Source organism: Ambystoma mexicanum, chromosome 11 (assembly GCF_040938575.1).
Source record: "Ambystoma mexicanum isolate Mex_15411 chromosome 11, UKY_AmexF1_1, whole genome shotgun sequence".
NCBI classification, from domain to species: domain Eukaryota; kingdom Metazoa; phylum Chordata; class Amphibia; order Caudata; family Ambystomatidae; genus Ambystoma; species Ambystoma mexicanum.
The window spans coordinates 561,390,651-561,412,620 of NC_090934.1; the positions used below are offsets into that span (position 1 = coordinate 561,390,651).

A 21,970-nucleotide genomic window follows, 5' to 3' on the forward strand; every position below is an offset into this window, starting at 1 on the left:
TGCCTCGTCGTGTTTTTCTTTTTCTTTTTGTCTGTCTCTCAGGCCTAAAAAAACACCTGTGGTACTAGCAACTGTCCCAGATTGAGATGGTGTAAGGTGGGGAATTGTGGTCCCAGGTGTTGGTACTTGCTGTGGAATTTGTTCTTGTGACTGGTCTTTCGGTATTGGTTCTCCCACACTGCTACTACTACTATCACTCCCTGAGTTGGAGTTGTTAAGATTATTAGCTCGACTTCTGCTGGCGTTTCTGTGATGGTAAAACTCCTGCCAGGTATACACGATATCGTTCAAATAATCGAACGTATCGCGTTTAAACTTACGAAGTTTCCTTTGTTCTATGTCTGCTTTGTAATTGCTCAATTTGGAATTGATATCTTCCAAAAGTTGTGTCAGATCCTCTTTTGACTTGAATTCTGAAAGCTGTATTGTCAGTGCTTCTATGTCTTTGTCGATGGATGTCAATGACTTGGAAAGTTCCTCAATCGTAAGTAAGATCAAGTCAAGTGAACACTTGTTCAGAATTTGATCCCATTTAGCAACAAATGCTTTGCTCTCGCTACAGAGTGTAGGTCTCAAATATACCCTCAATCCTCTAGGGATTCTCTGTGATTTGTAATATTCCACTAGGGTACTGGCATGTAATTTCTGCGATATCTCGCGTCTAATGAGTTTTTCTAATTGAAAGATTATTTTGTCTGGGCTGACTTTACTCTGTAAAGATTGGTCTGTATCCTTGATGAGAGCTAATATGCGTTTAGCTTCTTCCGCATCAAATGCAAGTGTAGTTGCGTGTTTATCTGTGATCTCGTTGATGCGAGAAAATGACATATTTATAATGAACAAGGTTTATATCAGGGTGCTACCCACTTGGTACGTGCCACACTGGAAGACCAGTACATATGGAGAAAACAAAAATGCTGACAGTGGTGCACACCTGGTAACAATTGATATAGAAATTCAAAACATCATTATATGTACAGAAGAGCTGGTTTAAGAATTTAAAGGTGCGGGGGAGGAAAAAAGGCCTTGGCACAAAGCCTAAATCAGAAAAGAGAAAATAGAAGAGGACCCAAAAAGTGGGGCCCTCCCGTCCCCTGCACACTGTTTACTGATGCCACATAGGGCCTTCAAATATATGGATATAGATATATAACAGCAGTTTGTTAGTTGAGCATATAACAATTTATTTGGCAAAGAGGAAAACAAAATTTGCCAAAAGGCACATTCTGTTGTACAAAGTAATTCGTGACGTTTAACATATTAAAACAAATTGCGAAGAAGCAATAAATGATGGAGAGGTGATGCTGTCCAATTGTGGAGTGGCCGACGCGTTTCGAGGGTAACCTCTTCTTCATAAGGGCCCAATTGAACTGTTGACAACATTTCAAGGAGACAAAAAGTAAAATCTTTTATTTTATTTCCATAACAGTCAAGGACTGACTGACAAGCTGTACATAACTCGGGATGCTAGCGAGATGGTGAAGAGCAGAATACTGGAGATCTAGTATGGTGAAAAGAGTGAACTAACAGATCAAAGAGAAACACTCTATACTAATAGCTAAACACATAACAAAGGAGATGTATTGTGTGAGATCCACCTACATGGTGGGATCTAGAAAATGGCGTGATGAAGAGTCAGACAGATCGAGATAAGCCAAAAGCGGTAGTGGGTTCTAAATAGCAAGGACCACCCTTGAATAGTGAAAAAGCTGAGTCAATATGGGGAGCGTGTTTAAGAAAAAACCATACCCCTCCTGTGGACGGAGAAAGAATAACTCCAAAAGAGCGCTACTGAATAAAATAAATAATACTTAAAATAAACCGGAATTGGTTTTGAAGAATGCACTCACTCGAGTTGCGGGACGAGTAGCCAAGGCAACAGGGGCATCCGTGTGGTCAACAAGTATTCGAAACAATTATACGATGCAGGGCATCTGCAAAGAGACACGTACTGCTGGCACCTAAGTGGGGACATATACATTTCTGTTATACTGGAGAGAAATGAACCTGGGGTCTCCCAACCGGGCAAAGGGACCCAAGTAGCGGTAGCTTACCTGTACAGTGCGGGGAACACTGTTAGTGGAAACTGAAACCGGCAGGCAGTGGCTCCGCGCGGTCGTAACCTAGGGAACGAGCTGTGCTGGGGACACGCCGTCAGACGTAGAAAGGAAACTAAATAATAAACATAGAAAAGGGCATAGAAGCCGGTGAGTGAGGAATATGGAGGCCATCATGCAATGGCGCATAGTGCAAGCGTACTCATAGGGACTGACCAGAGATCAGGATAAATATGGAGATTCACTGCCAGAAGAGCCCGGCCTCGGCCCAAGAGGAATCTTGCGTGCCACATAACTATAGCCCGCCCCATGAAGTTCCTCGACAGTCAAAGACCTTCATCATTATACAGAAAAGGGTGCCAGGCTGCCACTGCATTTTGGAGGACATACAACTGGCCCTTCTATCCCTCCTTACCCTCTTTGTCGTACATTAGCCCCTCAAACAGCCTTATGAACACAGCCTGCCCAGCAAGCTCTTGGTGTATGTTCTCACTACAGCTGGATATATATCACTATACTTTGTTAGCCTACCCTCGGGTAAGGTACAACACTAACCCACCGTGATCGGAAATAGTCTAGCATGATACTGCACGGAACAAACTCTTAACTAAATTGTAACCTCTTGGACATCAAGGTGCCATGCCTTTTCAATTCTACCGTATTGGTTTGACCACTCTTTTCCCTTAACTTCTACTACCAACAGCATTCAAATTAAAACAATCTGTTTTGAATAGGCCATTCTTGGCTGAGGTTTACCAGTCCCAGAATTCCCATTGTGGAGTTTGACGTGGGTATGCCCAAGCATACTATTCAGCTCCTCATGCATCCAACATTGCATTGTGTACTAACTTTTGTTCTTCATATCTGCCTTTAAAACACCCCCTTAATTATTGCTGCACTTAGGACACATCCACCGCTTGATTATTTCCATCCCTACAGCAGACTGAGGACTAAATACCCTTGGCGGCAATGCAGTACGTCACTCGTGGGCAAGTGTTTGTACTACTTTAGTATGACTTTACAAAAATGATGCAATGGGCGGTCTGTTATGGCATAATTCCACATTTGGGGGTGGTCCTCTCCATTTTAGAGGACCCCTAAATGTTTAGCTTTTTCCCTTTGGTTCTTAGGATCGCAAACCTCTTTTTGTCGTCAGAGGGACTGCTATTGAAGTCCCCCTGCCATTGCAACCCTTTCGTATACGTTCCTGTTATCGCCCATTTGGCTCCTAGGACAGGGGTGCTTTTGTTCAACATTGGTTTTAGGGGGTAGACTTGTGGCAGCTATAATTTATTTTTGGCTTCAACAGAGGTGCAACAGATTTACAACATTAGTGTAATGTAATTTAATGTATTGTTTTAAGTCCTCATAACGGTCCTTTTGAATTTGGGACATTCCTTAGTCTTGGGAAGCCACAAGAAAGACCTAAAATGGCCACTGTGCACAGATAGATGGGCTTACTCGGAGCCCAGCCCTAAAACCACTTTGGTTTTTTGGACTGGTTTAAACAAGTCCCTAGTCGAAGGCAGGCTAATACACATACATGTGGGTGGACCTGGGTGTTTGGGGATTTTTTAAGCTAACCTGATTGCCTCTGTGTGCGACATAAATGAGCTTATGGGTGTATCTTGGGGAGTCCCAAACCCTGTTGGATATTTGCTAGAGTTCCATTGAACTACATTTGCCCATGCTGGCTGAGCTTGTGTTCCATGCACTTAGATCTGATTTCGAATTGTGGCTGCTAGACATGTTTTCTGGCCTGTCCTCCTCCTCTTTACTGTTTGGATTGGGACGTCTGTGCTGGGACCACCTCTGGGCGGTTTTACTGCCACTTTCCCAAAATGATGCTGTACGGGGTATGAAGCTGTCATCATCCAGAATGGTATTGGAACAGTAATACCCCACCTGTACAGGTTGTTAGGGCCAGGGGTCGCTCCCATTGTTGGACCGTTCTCTGCTGGTTGGCTGCCCCTCTGGAACCCCCTGGGTACCATGGAGTTTTAGGCCAAAGACTAGAATTTTAGCATGTGTGACTAGTTTTTAATGTTTTGTTGAAGTGTTGTTATTACACCCCTGTCTGTGGAAAATGTCCCAGATCTAGCTGTGCTTGGTATCAGACAGTACTGCTTCAACTGACCCTCAAATACAGTTGCTCAATCTGATACCCTGTTGCTCTCCTAGACGTGGGCCTCCTCCCTATGGTGCAGGGCTTTGAGCACATCTGTGCTTAGTATTGTGCTCCGGTGTTCCGGCTGACCCGCAAATCTAGCTGTGTTTGGTCCAGAACACTCTCGCCTTCCTAAGCGTTAGCCTTTCCCCCAATATACAGGGCCCTAATCTAACTGTGCCTAGTTCAATACTCTATTAATCCCAGAAACCCATCACTCCCTAGCTTAATTAAGTCCCACTCCACCAGACAGTTCAACCCCCTAACCCTCCCCTACAGTGCATCCTTAGGAAGCACACCCTACCCACCGACAGAGATGACAGACTGAGCCAGAGAGCACCCCAGTGTATCCGGAGGAGAAAAAGAAAAAAAAGATCACTGCGCCTGCACAACACAGCATAGAGGACCAACTACTCTACTACGCCTGCACCTTAAACTGAAAAATGGCCCGACCCAGAAAAGGACACAGAGAAAGAGAACAAGATCGTGCAACAAGAGAAGCAAACACACATCACCGACAGAACCCAGAAGAAGCAGCCCCATTGGAATGAAAAACACCTAACGCAGCCATAACCGGAACAAAATATGTAAGAGAAAAATCCTTATACCTCACACCTTACCTTGTGACGACCACGGAAACCTCGAGACATGCAAAGAATTTCCTGAAAAAACACCCGGAAAAAAGATGAGAGCACTCAACAAGATGGGAGGGCTCCAACCCCATTACCCCTTACATCACAAGAACAGAGGGACACCATCGATTTCCACTACATCCCGCACAATACGGCGAAGCCCCGACAACCAACAATTCTACCTCCCACCCAACAATCGGACTCAATGAAGAAGCCATCGCTGATCTTCATCCGAGCAGCATCACAGCAGAAACACCACAACTAATCAGCCCTGTTATCAACCTATTGGACTGCTTCAAAGAAGCAGCAGCCGTCGCCGTTCTTCAACCTACCAACATCAATGAGGAAACACCATGACCAGACAACTGCAAACTTGAACAAAGAAAAACCTCAAAACAAAATCACGCCCAGAGAATCCACTGTAACTTAATAAATGCAAGGTCAATGTCCAAACATTCAACTGAAATATACAACCTCCTATCAGAAGGAGGCATAGACATCCTATTTGTAACCGAAACATGGCTAGACGACAACTACAAGATCACCCTCAACAGCTGCCTGCCTGAAGACTTCAAATGCATCCAAGCAAACAGGAAGTCCAAAAGAGGGGGGGGGACTAGCGATCATCCACAAGGAACAACTGGCCATCAAAATTGAAGATCCACTGAACATAAATGCGAATCCTTAATACTACGGCTATCAGTAAACCTCAAAACTGACCTGAAATTCATACTGATATACAGACCAGCAACCTACGATGCAACTTTCATAGACGCATTCACAGAAGCAATCACCATCCGAGCCATCAATCATCTGATCCTCCTCGGAGACTTCAATATCTGGTTTGACAAAGAAACCACAACCACACAAAAATCCTTAACTGCCCAACTAACAGCCATGAACCTACAACAACTCGTCAAAGGAGCAACACACTCAGCAGGGCACACACTTGACGCAATCTTTGCCAGCAAGGATCTCATCACCACAGCACCCCCAATACAAATACTCTGGAGCAACCACCTCATCATTCCATTCATAATCACAACGGCCGCTCCAACAAAAAAGCAACAAGATAAACCACTGATCATGATGAAAAGAAATTGGAGAACCATAAACAACTCCAACCTAACCAAGCTCCTAGAACTCAGCAAACCACAAGCATCAACCATGGAAGAAGCAGACCTAGACAAAAAGGTTGCCCTACTCCATACCTGGATCGCACCAACTCTAGACGACATCGCTAAAGAAAAGCCCTTCACTCCATCATGTAAGAAAACAGCAAAATGATTCACCCCACACTCAACGCCATGAAAAAAAAAAAACGAAAACTAGAATCTGAATGGAGGACCAACAACACCACTGCAAACAAATTTGAAATTCCTGCAACAGATCCGCTCATATAAAAAGGAAATACAAAAGCGAAGAGGAAACATTACGACAACCGAATCTTCAGAGCACCAAATGCCCAAAAAGAACTCTTCAAAATCATAAACGAAATAAAAAACCCACCGGGCTGCAACAACACGCTAATTCCATTGATGAAACTTTGCGATGACCTAGGAGACCACTTCAAAAACAAAATAACCTCCATCCAACACACCATACAAAACAGACCAAGCGATCACAGCTCAAACCCCACCGACGCCGACGAGGAACACCCAAACAAGTTACGAAACTTCCCAGAAATATCAGTTGAGGCGTTTGTCAAACTGGTAAACTAAAGCAAAAAATCAGGCACTCCTGAAGACCCATGCTCTGTGTTGAGTTTGTAAAGTAACAGCTGCAGCGGTCGAGGCGTAAGTAATACAGCCATCAAAAGTGCAATATAGGCAACAGCATGTTGAAAGGAAGATGTGCAGATTTGAACGGTCCCATCATCATGGCAGTGTTATCTCCAGGCCAGTACAGGAATCCAATGAAGATTAAAGTCTGAGTCAGTGGCATCATACAAAATGGGTGTGTGGGGTGGACTTTGAGCCCTACTGAAGGGACCTGTAAGCTCCTAAATAAAATGCATGCTGCACCACAGACTACCAATACGGCTTGGCCATCGTGCATCTGCAATGCACACGACTACATGATCATGCAGCCACAGAGGCAGCATGCTGTGAGCTGAACCCAGGTAACATTAATATAAATATTTCTGATCTAGGGAGGCTAGTCTAGTACTGTTTGCTGGTGCGTAGATGCAAGCTGCTGGGTTACTGCAGTGCCAGGCCACTAAGCCAGAGAAAGAGGTAGTGTTCGTCAGACACTAGATTAAGGCAGAAGAGAGAAATGCCATCCGTGGCCTCAGCCCACCCTACATAATTCATCCTAGAGTTGAAAGAACAGCGGTCCAAATGCCCTACCCTACAAAGTACTGTCTAGGCAGAGTGGCCCTCCCTGTTACACATTGTGGTAGATGGACTCTGTGGTCCCGTACCCGCTTGTGCGGTATCGTGCGGAAGTGCAGTTCCAAGATGGATGCCCGTCGGGTTCCTCCAGCCGACAGCTACGGTCTAGTCTTTTCACGTCTCTCTGAGACGCCACGGACCGCTCACGTGATACTATATCAAGACTCCAAGCCAAGGATTCATCGCGTCGCTTCTGCTACCGACGCTCCGTGAGTTCGATATTGAATCCTGTACTTACTTGTCTATTAGTTCTTGATTGTCCTTTAACTGTCCTAATCTTGTCTTTACCTACCTCTCAGAGATTATCTTCATTCACGCTATCCAATCACTGCTCCCTTCGTGTTCAGTCCAACCCGGCAAATCCTGCTTAACTTAGCCGTCTATAGAACCTCCTCCACGGCATTACCTTCCGCTTTGAAACCCGTCTGGGTAAGTTCCTTATTCCCTTCTAGCCCCGATTAGGATCACTTACCTGTCTGTTCTTGCAGACAACCTGCCTCTCTTCCTTTGTTCTTCCGAAGTCCAGTTCCGAAGTTTCAGTCCCAATCCTTCCCTCCAAGGGTGAGAGCTTTTCCCTTCCGCCTTCTATTTTGGCTGTCTTACCTTTTCCATCTCTCTGATACTATCTTATTCCTTTCGTTTACTCAGAAGGGATATCCTGTGCAACTTCCGTTTGAAACCACCTCTCAAGGATTCTTCTGCTACAACTACTTCCCGATCGACGAGATTCCAGACTCCACCAGGGTTTTCTTCCCATTAGAGGGTTTCCCTGGCGATCCTATCCTCTCCCCCGGTTTCTTCTCTTTCCGGGTTGGAGGGGCCAGGACTGTCTCAGGGGAACTTTCACTGCTGCATTTGTCTCTTCCATATTGGATCTCCGAATTGTCAAGGTGAGCAGGTTTAAACCTTTGATATTTACTGAGGCTAACTACCACTTTAAGCAATTTGCAGTAATCATAACACTCCCGCTCAGAAAGTGTTCAGAGGAACAATGGCACAAAAAAATTGTTTTTGGGCTTCTCACACGTCCATGTTCTTCATTGCAGTATGGTTTTCTGTATTTTCACTTCATGTTTTTCTCACAGGGTTTGCCTAGACCCATAGCCCATTACATTTCACAGCCTCAATGAGAGCTCAGGTAATAAACCAGCTAGGATAATAAAGTGTTGCCGTAATTAGAACTTAACTGCTCGACTCGATTGAACTGCTTATGTGCATGCAGAGTGATGCTGATGGATCTAGGGAAGGGAGATCATAGGAAGAGGTGGCCAGTAACAGAGCATGACGGATGTCAGATAAGAAAAAGCAAGTGGTGGGAGGTGTCCCATTGATCAGAATTGATACAAGGGACAAGGGGATTTATGTGGATATTGACAGCACCTCGCATTTAGGCGCAATCTCTCCAGAGACATAACGTGGACTGACTTGCATTAATACAGAACACCTTATCTCTAGATAAGTGTTTACAGTAATAGGCCAGCTACTGCATTGGTCTAGAATCCAAAATCACTCAAGAGTTCACACCTTCAGAAAGAGGCCAATGAATGCGTGGTTGGGTAAACCCAACAACTTCAATGTGAGGCCTCCAGAAAGACTCGGTTGACTAGTGCTTTTCTGTCTGGAGCTCCATGATGCATTTTCCATTAACGCATCCAGTCTTAATTAAGGGTGGTGTTGATATGGACCTCGATCCCTGTGTTAATTTTCTAATGCCATTCTGTCCTAGAGGCTATATTAACAGCCTGCATGCCTGCCAATGCACAGATATGAATCCATCAACCCTCAGAGAGAGGACATTTTGGTTCTTTGTTAAATCCTGTGTCGGGGGGCGCTGTTGTGCGCCAACAAAAATGGCCGCTTGAGTGAGGAGCTCTGCACATTCTAAATCCTGAATCAAATATCCTGTGGATTGCCCGGACCTCTCGTTTCAAAAATATAGCTGGCAAGCAACATTTCGCTTCTGCAACAGGTGGTCGAATCTCGGGTGAAATATTGCTGCGGATTGCCCGTTTCGAGCGCTTGATCAGCTGGCCTGCTCTGGTGGCTACAGTGCGGTCGGCATGCCAAATTCGAGAGATCCTTCCCGGGGATTGTGAGGCCCTGTGAGGAATACAGCGGACCGGTGCTCCAAGTGTCGATGAGGAAAGGGGACTTGCGCTCCCCCGTGGACTCCTTCGCACTGTGGCGCCTGGTGGATCGGGCTGCCGGCATCACCAAGGCTTCTGCACTCGCAGCCGTGAAAGGTACGTGGATGTGCCCGCTTGTCTGCAGACACTGAACGCCTTGTGTGGGACACAGCACAGGGAGCCACATGCTGCGGGAGAGGAGCAGGCGGCGTGGGAAAGCATCACGCCCCTAATAACGGAGCCCTGCATTAATCACATGTGGGCACTTGCCATACCGATAGAACACCAACGGAGCTTTACGGCAGGTAACAGCTTTCATTACAACACGGACCCAGCTGAAAGAGGAGGGAAAGAATTACATACAGCTGCAGCCCTTTACATCTTGCTTGTCATAATTTGTTAACAGCCACATACTGGCATGCACAGCATAAGACCTCATTCGCAGCCTGTCTACCGTGGGAGGAGATGACACGTGGCACGAAAGGCAATAAAAAGGGCCCCATGAACGCCTTTACAAATGCGCACACCACAGAGGAAGCTGATACGAGCCACCAGGACACCCCGGCAGCAACTCGGGCCCATGCAGAAAGGAATATGGACACATACATGTCAGCACTGCAGGCTGGATTTTCAGCTGTGAATAGCATGCTTGATGATCTAGGCAGCTATATTGTCTCCATAAGGGCCGACCTGCAGAAATTAAACACAAGGGTCACCGAGGCAGAGACCAGGGTGCGAGCCCTGGAGGGACGCACATGGTAAGGACATTGAGAACATAAAGAAGACTTTAAAAGCGGTGCACGTCAAATGTGATGATTTGGAATCTAGGTCACGGTGTGACAACATCCGGGTGGTGGGCATGGCTAAGAGGTCCATTAACGGACCAATGGAAGTATTCCTGGAGGAGGCACTTCACACAATGTTCCCTGAGGCGCAGTTCTCTCTGCAATTTCTCGTGGAGAGGGCTCATAGATCTCTGGCCCCACCACCCAAACCAGGACCCCTCTGCGCACTATCATAGCCCGTCGATTGAACTATCGTGACGAGATCTGATACTTCGGATGTCACGCTAAAAGGACACCGTGACCTACGATTCTGCCAGAGTCCACGTATATCCCGACTTCGCCAATGGAGTGCAGGTGGCCCGACGAACCTACAACCATGTCAAGAAAGCGCTCTGAGATAGGACGATACCCTACGCCATGATGTTCCCAGCTAGAGTGCAGCACGCAGGCAGATCCCACTTTTTTGAATCCCCAGAGGAGGCCATGGAATTCATTGAGCAAAACATTCTGGCACAACCTGGCAGCGACTGACATTTGGCTCTATCCATTACAGTTGCGCAGCGCTCACAGTTGCTGGACCCACATGGGCATATTCCCAAAAGGTTCTCCAAGTCCGCTTGAGCCACATTGTGCGGCTCACATTGGTTAAAGAGTTAATGCCACTAGTTGTGGCCACACGTTGCCACCCACTGTTACAGACATGGAAGTTCGGGAATTGGTATACACTGTCGATTTGGAGGGGATAGTGAGGGGATGGAAGTCTGGGGGGGGCAGTTGGGGAATGGTTATTCAGAAAAACTGATGGTTGTGCTGGAAATAAACTCAATTGTGGCTGGTTGCTCTTCGAATATTGACTTGCGATGGCCGGGCTGGACCGTACGATTAGGCTGCTCACATGGAGCATTCGGGGGCTGGCCAACCCTATGAAAGCCCATAAAATTGTGGCCTACACAAAAAGACACAAGATCCATATTCTGATGTTGCAGGAACCGCATGCCCAGCATAAGGTGCTGGACACATTTGCGCGTAACTGGGGCCCATTATGTGTGGGCACTGATTATTCCTCGCAGTCGAGGGGTGTGTTGACCCTTATACACCAAAGCACTTGGTTCCAACTTAACAAATCCATGATTGACACATTGGGACGATATGTGATTGTCTGGGGGTCATTAGGCAATGAGGATGTCATACTTGTCCATACATATGGGCCAAATGTGGACGAACTTGATTTCTATCTACACATTATTCATCTGATCTCGCCGCTTGACGACTCCAAAGTTATATGGGGAGGCGACTTCAACCCCATTCTCGACCTGCAAAGGGACAGAACTACCAAGACCCCCCGGGCACTCACCAAAGCTGCACACACAATTCTTCAGGGTATGTCCTACTTACCTCTCACTGATGTCTGGAGGGAGTTGCATCCCCGAGAGGAGGAGTTTATCTTCCACTCCTCTGTGCATAATTGCAGCTCCTGCATAGACTTCTGGCTGTGTGTTCTTGAATATATTCCCTTCGTAAAAGACTGTCATCCTCCCACGTACGCTGTCTGATCATTCACTGGTGCTGTTGGAGGTGGGCATGGCCCGCCTTGTGCAGGGCCCCAGTCTCTGGCAGACGACATTGGCTCTGCTACAAGACAATGCTATAATGGAACCCCTTAGGGTCGACATTACAGAGTACTTTGGCCGTAACAAGGGCTCAGTGCGATCCAAGCCTTAGTGTGGGAATCATTCAAGGTCTGGTTGCGGGTTAATCTACTGTCGCTGACACACAGACCATTACGGGCGGTAAGAACGGAACTACAGCGCACTGAACTTAATCTGCATTCCCTGGAAAAAGCACATGCGCTGTCACCCACGAGGACACCCCTGCGCCCTTACAGGCGCAATTAGGGGAATTCAGGAGGCTGGCAGACCGGGAAATATTAGATATTACTTGCACGCCAAGGGCCAGGAGATAGGGGCAGGGGGATAAGGCTAGTAAGACACTCGCCAAAATAATTGAAGCAGAACCCAACGTCAAACCCATTACTAGTATCGTTGGTGGGGATGGGACAACTCACACGGAGGCCAGGGTGATCAATAACATCTTCTTAAAATGTTACTCATCCCTATACACAAACTCAGACCAGGTATCCACACATGAGTTAGATCAATACATGGAATCAATTCCGCTTCCCAAACTTGAACAAGAGGCCAGGGAATTATTGGAACTTCCCCGAACACTGGAGGAGATTGGGTAGGCGATAAAAGATCTGTCAGCAGGGAAGGCCCCCAGGCCTGATGGTCTCCCGTTAGTTCTGTACAAGTGCTACATGTTGGAACTGGCCCCCAAATTAATGACGGTATGGGAGGAGGCATTGTCAACTGGAACACTCCCCCTGACCATGAGGTAAGCCGTCATCACTGTCCTACTCAAACCGAACAAACCCCTGCATGAGGCCTCGTCCTATCGCCCCTTATCGCTGATAAGCGCTGACATTGAAGTATTCGCCAAGGCTATTGCGAACAGACTATTACCCCACATGACTCAACTGGTACATCCCGACCAATCGCGATTCATCCCCACTAGGTCCACTTCTCTTAACCTACGCAGGCTATTTGCCATAATATCCCAACTAGACCCCAAGTCCAAAGTGATAGCGATCTCCCTCGATGCTGAGAAAGCGTTCAATTCGGAATTGTTAGTATATGTATGCTGTGCTGGGATTGCTGGGGTTCGGACCCCAGTTCCTAGGTTCTATACAAGGACCCAAATGTCAGAGTCAAAACAAACCACACCCTTTCACCTGGCTTCACACTACACAGGGGCACACGCCAGGGATGCCCATTATCCGCCCTCATTTTCACCCTCACTATAGAAGGTATGGCAGCATGAATACATCATAGACACACGTTTTGGTGTCCAGATACGTGGCCCCCTCAATTGATATCGTTATACGCAGACGACACCCTGTTATGTATTAGAGACCCAGAAAGCAACCTTCCCCCGCTAATGGCAGATAGAAAGGAATTCTCCAAATATTCCGGATACAGAGTCAACCCGGCCAAATCCGAAATGATTCCACTGACACGGGGGACTGAACAGACAGATGCCATGGCACATTTTCGATGGTCCCCAAGCTCCTCTCTCTACTTAGGGATTCTGGCCACTGACCGGCACACTCTATACGCAGCCAACTATGAACCATAAATCTCGCAGTTGGAAACCAAACTGAAAATCTGGAACAAACTACCGATCTCAGTGTATGGCCGTATAGCCTTGCTGAAAATGGTAGTGGTACCAAAACTACTGTACCTTTGCAGTAACATTCCGATTTATCCTAGTAAAGCCTTTTTTGCTAGGCTGCGGATGTTAGTATCCATCTTGGTATGGGGTGAGGGGGCGGTAAGAATGAGCTGGGCTAAGCTTTGCGAAAGGTATGACAGTGGAGGCCTCGCTGCCTCTGATTTCGAACTATATTACAATGCTGCACAAGAGCAATTTGCAAGATATTGGTTTAACAACATTGAAAAATACACCCACATACAGGTGGAGAAGTATGCAGCCTCTCCCACAGACACATGTTCCATGATTTTTACTAGGACATATGACAAGACTATGGAGGTTGCTCCAGTTGCCTGCACGGTGCGGGCATGGTCCAGACTATTTCAGAGGGTGGGGAGCATAGAACCATATAGTGCCACTTCCCCCTGCGGCACTACCCCGATATTGCCCCCACATTTGACACAATACTACGAAGAGCCTGGAATCCCCAAATGCTACTGACTGTGGGGGACATGTTTCCGGGCGGTACATTCGTAACACTGGACGAGGTACAGAATAAAATAGGACGCAGACCCATCATTACACTGCAATACCATTGGCTGAAAGCTACGTTCAGGCACAGATGGCCCTTATTCCTGTCTGAACCAACTTCCCACCCATTCATACTGGGTATCGTAACCCAGGAAGGGGTCAAAGATGGCACATCCACGTTGTATAGAGTGACAGAGTCTCACTCCCCATCAGTGAATGTAATGAAAACAAAATGGGAGAGTGACATAGACAGGACAATAGACGATACGCAATGGGTGCGATACTGCCAACTCACTAGAACTGTCTCCCTTAATGCAAACCTCAGACTGATTCAATCAAAATCCTGAATCACCTACATTTCACCCCCAAGAATATAGCGAAATTAGACTAGAAGTCACTGGCACTCTGTCCGAAGTGCAAATCTCCAGATGCCAACTCATTTCACGTGTACTGGGACTATCCAGTCATTTTCAAGTTCTGGGTGGGGGTGACTGCCACTCTTAGCTATATACTAGATACTCACATTACTGCCACTCCATTGAAATATCTCCTAGGCGACATTGGAAAGGTATTTATCAAGACACGCAGGTTGTTCACAGTGACAATATCCTTAAAAACTTGAAGTCGCAGGCGGCCCCTTCGGTCCAAGCATGGATAACAATGAATATGAGGAGAGCTACATCTCATATGTTGGGGCCACCAACAGACCCAAAGACATATGGGCCCCATTTTGCTGCTACCTAGCGAGCAGACAAGAGGTGCCCTTGACAGCTGCGAGGGCCGATGTGATCAATGTACAGTAATGTTGCAACCGACATGTGATTTCAAGCACATATGTACTATACTCTGTGTGGTTGTTGATAAAGTATGCATTAACATGTTGTAACCGTCAGGGAAAAATAAAGTTTTAAAAAAAAATCCTTTGTCCATTTCCAATCATTCACTTCATACACACTTCTCTGGGGCCTCAAGTGGAAGTTACACCATTGTAAGGTTTGCCTCATCCATGGGCATTTCATTTTCCACTTGGCTCTGCCGTGCATTGGTGCTCCACCACCCGATGGTCTTGTGTCCCGCCTTCCCTCCATTCCACGACCCGGCCAGACTGGTCGCCATTGGCCAGTCCCTTAGACCACGTGATCGCAACACTCTGCTGCACCGGAGCGCTTACCCCTATGTGCGGGGCTTCCGCGCTCACTTCTCTACGACCTCAAGTGGAAGCTACACCATTGGCAAGGTTTGCCTCATCCATTGGCATTTATTTTCCACCTAGCTCTGCCGTGTATCAGTGGTCTAACACCCAACGGCCTTGTGTACCGCCTCTACTCCCACACAGACTGGTCGCCATTGGCCAGTGCCTCAGGCCACGTGACTGGAACACTCCACCTTCTGGTGTCCAGTGATAAAGTTGCATGGGAAATGGCTGCCAGGTAGCGACATTTCCCAAAAAATGCACCCCTCATTAAATTCAAACACTTTCCCCAAATATTGTATGATGGGAGTGTATAATATAAAATGACACCCCTCCTAGAATATTTGTAGAAAGTATTTTAGCGGTCAGGAAAGAAAGGTTGCGTACTTGGCGACATTATCACATGGAAACCACCTTCTGAGGTTCTCCCAGGGCAGCCTTGTAGACAGGAAAGGGCTATGGCAAAGGGCACCTCCATCCACTGTTTGCCTGTCCACCCTGAACACCCTAGCCAGGACCCTGTTGAAATCTACAGCAACTTTCAGGTAAGAGAAATCAATTTGGCTGCATAGCCAGTGCTATATATATCTCGCTCTTGAACCGAATTTAGGTTCACTTTGTGTACAACCTCTGCGTTTAAACCTAGCTGCTTCTTGAGTAAAGCCACTGTATTGAAGCTAGGTGCATATTTCAGTATAGCCACTGTATTGAAACTAGGTGCATATTTGAACATAGCCACTGTATTGAATGTAGGTGCATATTTCAGTATAGCCACTGTATTGAAACCAGGTGCATATTTGAGCATAGCCGCTATATTGAAGCTAGGTGCATATTTGAGTATAGCCACTGTATTGAAGTTAGGTGCATATTTGAGCATAGCAACTGTATTGAAGCTAGGTGCACATTTGTGTATATCCACTGTATTGAAGCTAGGTGCATATTTCAGTATAGCCACTTTACTGAATTTAGGTGCATATTTCACTATAGCCACTGAGTTTATACACAGATGCATTATGTATTGTGCGCCTAAGTTGAATAAGGTTCTGCCACCCTGTAATCTTGCTACTTGTTGCCACTGATTTAAACCCTGCTGCCCTTGAATTTGTCACTGCATTGAAAGGCAGCTGCCCTGTCGAATTTGCCACTCTGCTAAACCCTGCTGCGCTCTGAGCTCCGCCACTGTTTTGAATCATGCTGCCCTTTGAACTCTACCACTGTATTGAGGAGGGGCTGCGCTCTGAGATTTGCCACTGTTTTAATCCTGTAGACTTTTGAATCTTGCCATTTTGTCGAAAGTTAGTTGTGCACTGAGGTTTGCCACTGTGCTAACCACCCCTGCTCCTTGCTCCTTTCATGCCTAATTTGCACTTGTGGTTGGCCCTGAGTATCCCAAAAGTAGGTTTTGCTGCATGTTATTTTTGTGATGTATTGTTTGCGTTTTGCCACTACTTGTATCTTACCCTCTAGAGTGTCCCCTACTATAAACTCTCTAATACTTTGTATACACCGCCTCAAACACTGAACAAATCACAAACACACGTTTGCCCCAGATTTAAAACCAAACCACTGCAATACAGACACCCCACAACACCCAACAGGAACTAAAGCAATCGCACACTAAGCACCCCATCCACACTTATGCACCAAACGCTACATAACATCTACCAACTAAAAACAAACCAGCACACAGTGATAATATTTTCAAACTGCAGCTACCAACAGCACATCAAAGCTCTCTTGTGCTTTTCCCTCTCAATATCACTAACTAAACTCTCCCAACCCCCTTTTCTTTTCAGATGCGCCAGAGCACATGGAGACCATGAAAATGGCAGCAGTGCATGGTATAAATCACAATAATATAACGTAACATATTGTCCCTATCTGCTATTTAAGGTGAACGACTTTTTATACCTGCTCTGATCCACTGAGTGCCATCCTGCACTGCCAGGTGAAAGACTCTATGTCCCTGGATTATTAACTTTAGCCCATCTTGTCTTAAAGGGGGAGCATTTGTATCCCTGTGACGATATTCTGGCACTCCCAGCCAGTTAGATGGGAGGCTGAGTTTTGAGTGGATTGTGTCCTCCAACGTATTCCTCATCTTTGATGTATTCCATCCAGCTTCAGCTGCTTTGGAAAAATAAATTTCGGCACAAGGGCGCCGTGAGTCGATGTCGAGTAGATGGTCCCTCGAAAGCCTCCGTCGAGGGTGACGGCATCGGGTGTATAAGTAGCACGTGTGGCGCCAGTTGGCCTCAGTTCCGTTTTTCCGCAGTGTACGTTGCTTCGGAGATTCGGCGTGCCTCGAGTTCTGTGAAGAAAGAATAAATAACGAAATATGTCTTCATCATCGATGCCAACCACAACCCCGAAATCGGGATTCAAAAAATGCAAATCGTGCAGCTCAAAAATGCCGATTACCGATCCGCACGGAGAGTGCTTATGGTGCCTTGGAGAAGGCCACGACATGGAGGCCTGTATGAAGTGTCAAGCGATGACGGGGAAAGCCTTGCGAGAGAGGAGGGTAAAACTGCAGGTAGGTCGTAAATCCGACCAAAAAGCTTACAGCGTCGAGTCGAAGTCCCGTGAGGAGACATCTCCTCGACGCGAAAGGCATCGGTCTAGGTCCCGAAGCGATTCCCACCGCTCGTCGTCTTCGACGAAAAAATCGAAGAAACAACGCCACAGATCCCCAACCACTTCATCTTGGGACGAATCCCCAAAAATGATGAAATGTCCCACAAAACATTCATAATCCGAAGAATGGGAAGCATGTAGAGTAAAATGATGGAGGTGTTCGAGAAAGCAAAGCCTCGGTCTGCGCCTTGCTCGGAAGCCGGCCGGGAGCGTTATCGCTTCGACACTCCCGCCCCCTCGAGGCCGGGTGTTCGAAGGAGGAAGGATAGAGAACCTTCTAGGACGTCGAGCGAAAAACATCGCTCAAGTTGAGTCGGCCGCTCGAGGTCACCGACGCCGTCTGAGACCGAACATACCTCGAAGGGCAAGTCTTCGAAGAGTGCCTCGATGCCCTCGAAGCCGATGCCGTCGAAGTCAGGTACTACGTTGACGTTATCGACGCCTTTGTCGACGCCGAAATTTCCAGCTCGACAAGATCAGCTAGGAAGACAGAAAGAAAAGGCTAAAACACCTGGGTTGCATTCAGGACCCATTAGCACTCCTCCTCTACCTCCTCCAGAGAAGGTTTTCAAGCCTCTGGCCAGGAAGGAGTTGTTCAAATCCCTGATCTCAATTTTTGAGGAACAAGAAAGATCTGATGAGGAAAATGTACCTTTTGGGCTTGAATTTGGTACTCCAAATGTTCCTGAATGCCTGATTTCAGAGGAAAGCAGGATGAAGGATTTGGTTGAATCATTGCACAATGCAAGTGGTATTGATACGTCCCCAGAAAAAATATTTGGTAGACCAGAGCCAGGTGAACATGCCAATCCATCATACCGTCAGTTAATGACTAAGGTAGTAGATTATTTGGGCTGGGCCAGGCCTTCAGCCCAATTGGTCCAAGATGATCTTACAGGCATACTTGACCATGGTCCTACTGAAGACCCAATTCTACCTTTCCATGTGGCCTTACAAAATAGGGTGGCCAAAAATTGGGAGACGCCGGATTCTATTCCTCCAGGGAATAAATCAGTTACTTCAAAATACCGCCCTGCCAGTAGCGACCCCGGCTATCTGTCTAAACATCCCACTCCTGAAAGTTTGGTCATACAGGCAGCCACAGCTTCTAACAAACTTGCATACCCATCTATCCCTCTAGACAGGGGCGATAAGCGTGTGTATGGCTGGGCATGGAAGGTATTTTCAGCTGGGAGCATGGCATTAAAATCAGCCAACTCCACTTGTGCCTTGGCAAAGTTTTCGTACACTCTTTGGGAGTGCATTGCAATGGCGGCGGAGCACATACCAGAAAGGGAAAAAAGGGAAGGATTCCTAGCCATTGTTAGAGATGGAAAGGAAGCTACGCAGGAATCCCTTGACTCTGGTTTGGACACTGTTGATAGTGTGAGCAGGTCCATGGCCACTAGCACAGTAATGCGTAGATTTGCATGGTTACGGAAGCCGGGTTTTGCACCAGACGTACAGAACAGTCTTCTGAACATGTCCTTTGACGGGTCTCACCTTTTTGGCAGCAAGGCTGACGAGTGCCTTGAGAGGTTGCAGACCTCAAAGGCAGCTGCCAAGACATTGGGAGCTGCTATCAGGCAACCTCAGCCCTTTCATGCGACAAAGCAATCTTGGAGGGGACGATCCTATCGTTGCTACTCCTCATATGGAAGAACGAGAGGAATGGCCAGTCAAAGGGGCCAAAGAAAGGCCACTCGCGGTGGACGAGCAAAACGTGCAAAGCCAGCTCCAGCTGCAGCCTCTTTGCCATCAGCGGCTGCAGCAAAAGCCGCAAAACCACTTTGAGGACTTGCATCACAAAACACCTGTAGGAGGCAGGCTGTCGCAGCATCTGCAAGAATGGCGAGCCATTACTTCAGATGTTTGGGCTCTATAAATAATAGCCCAAGGTTACTGCCTTCCTTTTCTAGCGCAACCTCAAAGCAATCCACCAGGGAGACACCCCTTGAAGTTCTAGCACCCGTTCCTACAGCAGGAAGTTATAACCCTGCTGGAGAAAGGTGCTATAGAACCGGTACCTGCAGCGGAGAGGAACATGGGATGGTACTCCCCACATTTTTTGATCCCCAAAAAGGACGGAGGACTGAGACCCATCCTGGACTTAAGAAACTTGAACAAGTTCCTCCGGAAGGACAAGTTCAAGATGGTCACTCTTTCTCAGATCCTTCAGGCCCTTCAGCTTCAGGACTGGTTGGTGTCATTGGACCTCCAGGAGGCTTATTTTCATGTGCCGATTCATCTCAAGCACAGAAAATACCTGAGGTTCGTGGTTTCCGACTCACATTATCAGTTTCGAGGCCTTCCATTCGGATTGACCTCCGCCCCGAAGTTCTTCACCAAATTGATGGTAGTAGTGGCAGCACACCTCAGGAGAGGGGGTTTCATGTCTACCCCTATCTGGACAATTGGTTGATCAGAGCACGATCTGCCGAACAGGCACTGGATCACCTGAAAGTCACCTGCCATTTCCTCCACAGTCTGGGCTTCTCCCTCAATTTCAAGAAGTCACAAATAACACCTTCTCAACGGCTCCAATATATAGGAGCTGTGTTAGACACATCCCTGGGAAAGAGCTCGCCTCCCAGGTCGAGGGCTCAAGACATTCTTCAGATGGTTTCCAAATTCCAAAACGCCCAAAATCTTCAGGCTTACGACTTCTCAAGGTTGCTCGGCCTCATGGCATCCTGCATCTTTCTGGTGCCAGAGGCACGCCTGAGAATGAGATCCCTTCAATAGGCTCTAAAGACTCAATGGTCCCAGTTCTCAGGTCGAATGACGGATCTTCTCCAGATTCCGAACAAGGTTCGTCAGGGTCTTCTATGGTGGACTTGTTCAGAGAATAATCTGAAAGGAGAACCCTTTTGGCAACCATGGCCGGAGATTACAGTAGTGACGGACGCCTCACTCAAGGGGTGGGGTGCTCATACCAACGATCTGACAATCAGTGGTCGTTGGTCTCTATCGGAGTCCAAACTACACATCAACCTTCTGGAGCTGAGAGCAATCAGACTAGCGCTGAAGGCTTTCCTGCTATCTGTCAGAGGGAAGAATGTCCTGATAATGACAGAAAACACAGTGGCCATGCATTATCTAAACAAAAGAGGTGTAGGGTCACTACCTCTGTGCAGAGAGGCAATGCAACTCTGGTATTGGGCAATTCAAGAAGGAATCTCTTTAACGGCAGTTCGCCTAGCCGGGGAAGAGAATATGACGGCAGATGCTCTGAGCAGGCAGAGCAGTGTCCCACGAATGGGAACTGGCTCAGGAAGTCATTCTAGAGATCTTCGCCCTTTGGGGAACCCCTCAGGTAGACCTATTTGCGACCGGTATCAACCGAAAGTGCAAAAGGTATTGCTCAAGGGAATTTCCCCCAAGAGGAGCCCTGGGGGACGCGTTTGTGGTGGAGTGGTATTTCCCACTATTGTATGCGTTCCCTCCGATTCCCGTCATTCCTCAGGTCATCAGGAGACTGAGACGGTTCCGGAGCCGCATGATCCTAATTGCCCCGGATTGGGGCAGGAGAACGTGGTACCCGGACCTTCTAGACATGTCAATCTGTCCTCCAGTACGTCTTCCAGTTCTCTCTCAAATGGAGGGTCAGGTTCTCCATCCAGAGGTCAAAACGCTCATCCTTCATGCTTGGTATCTGAAAGGCTGAGATACAGGGATTGGAACCTTCCAGATGAAGTTATGGAGGTGTTGCTTTCAGCAAGAAGACCAGCAACAAAGTCTCTATACCGTTGCCATTGGAAAAAGTTTTGCAACTGGTGCAGAGAAAAGAATGTCAATCCTTTTCTATGTTCTATTCCGGAAGTACTATCTTTTCTTCTGACCCTAGCACATAGAGGTCTGAATGTTGGAACCATTAAAGGTCATCTTGCGGCGCTTTCCATCTTCAAGCGCACGTCGGAAAAATGCTCCTACTTCAAAATTCCTTTGATAGTACAATTCTTAAAAGGACTCACTAATGTGTTTCCTCCTCACCCATTTCAAGTACCGATTTGGGATCTCAATTTGGTCCTAAAATTCTTAATGTGTGCTCCTTTTGAGCCTTTGCACACGTGTCCATTAAGATTACTAACATGGAAAACTGCTTTCCTAGTTGCTTTAACATCTGCAAGAGGAGTGAGCGAATTGCAGGCACGGTCTTCTGGGCCACCCTATACTG

The 21,970-nt window shown here is 47.1% G+C and overlaps 1 protein-coding gene and 1 long non-coding RNA gene across 2 annotated transcripts in view; one reads left to right on the forward strand and one right to left on the reverse strand.

Moving 5' to 3' along the window:
• FBXO3 (F-box protein 3) overlaps positions 1-21,970 on the forward strand; it is a 1,552,568-nt gene that overhangs the window by 1,176,090 nt on the left and 354,508 nt on the right. The window lies entirely within an intron of this gene.
• On the reverse strand, positions 567-2,278 carry LOC138503570 (uncharacterized). The gene is made up of 3 exons (XR_011279666.1): positions 2,055-2,278; positions 1,851-1,961; positions 567-1,370 (listed from the first exon to the last, which is right to left on the reverse strand). It is a non-coding gene; the product is annotated as an uncharacterized lncRNA (long non-coding RNA).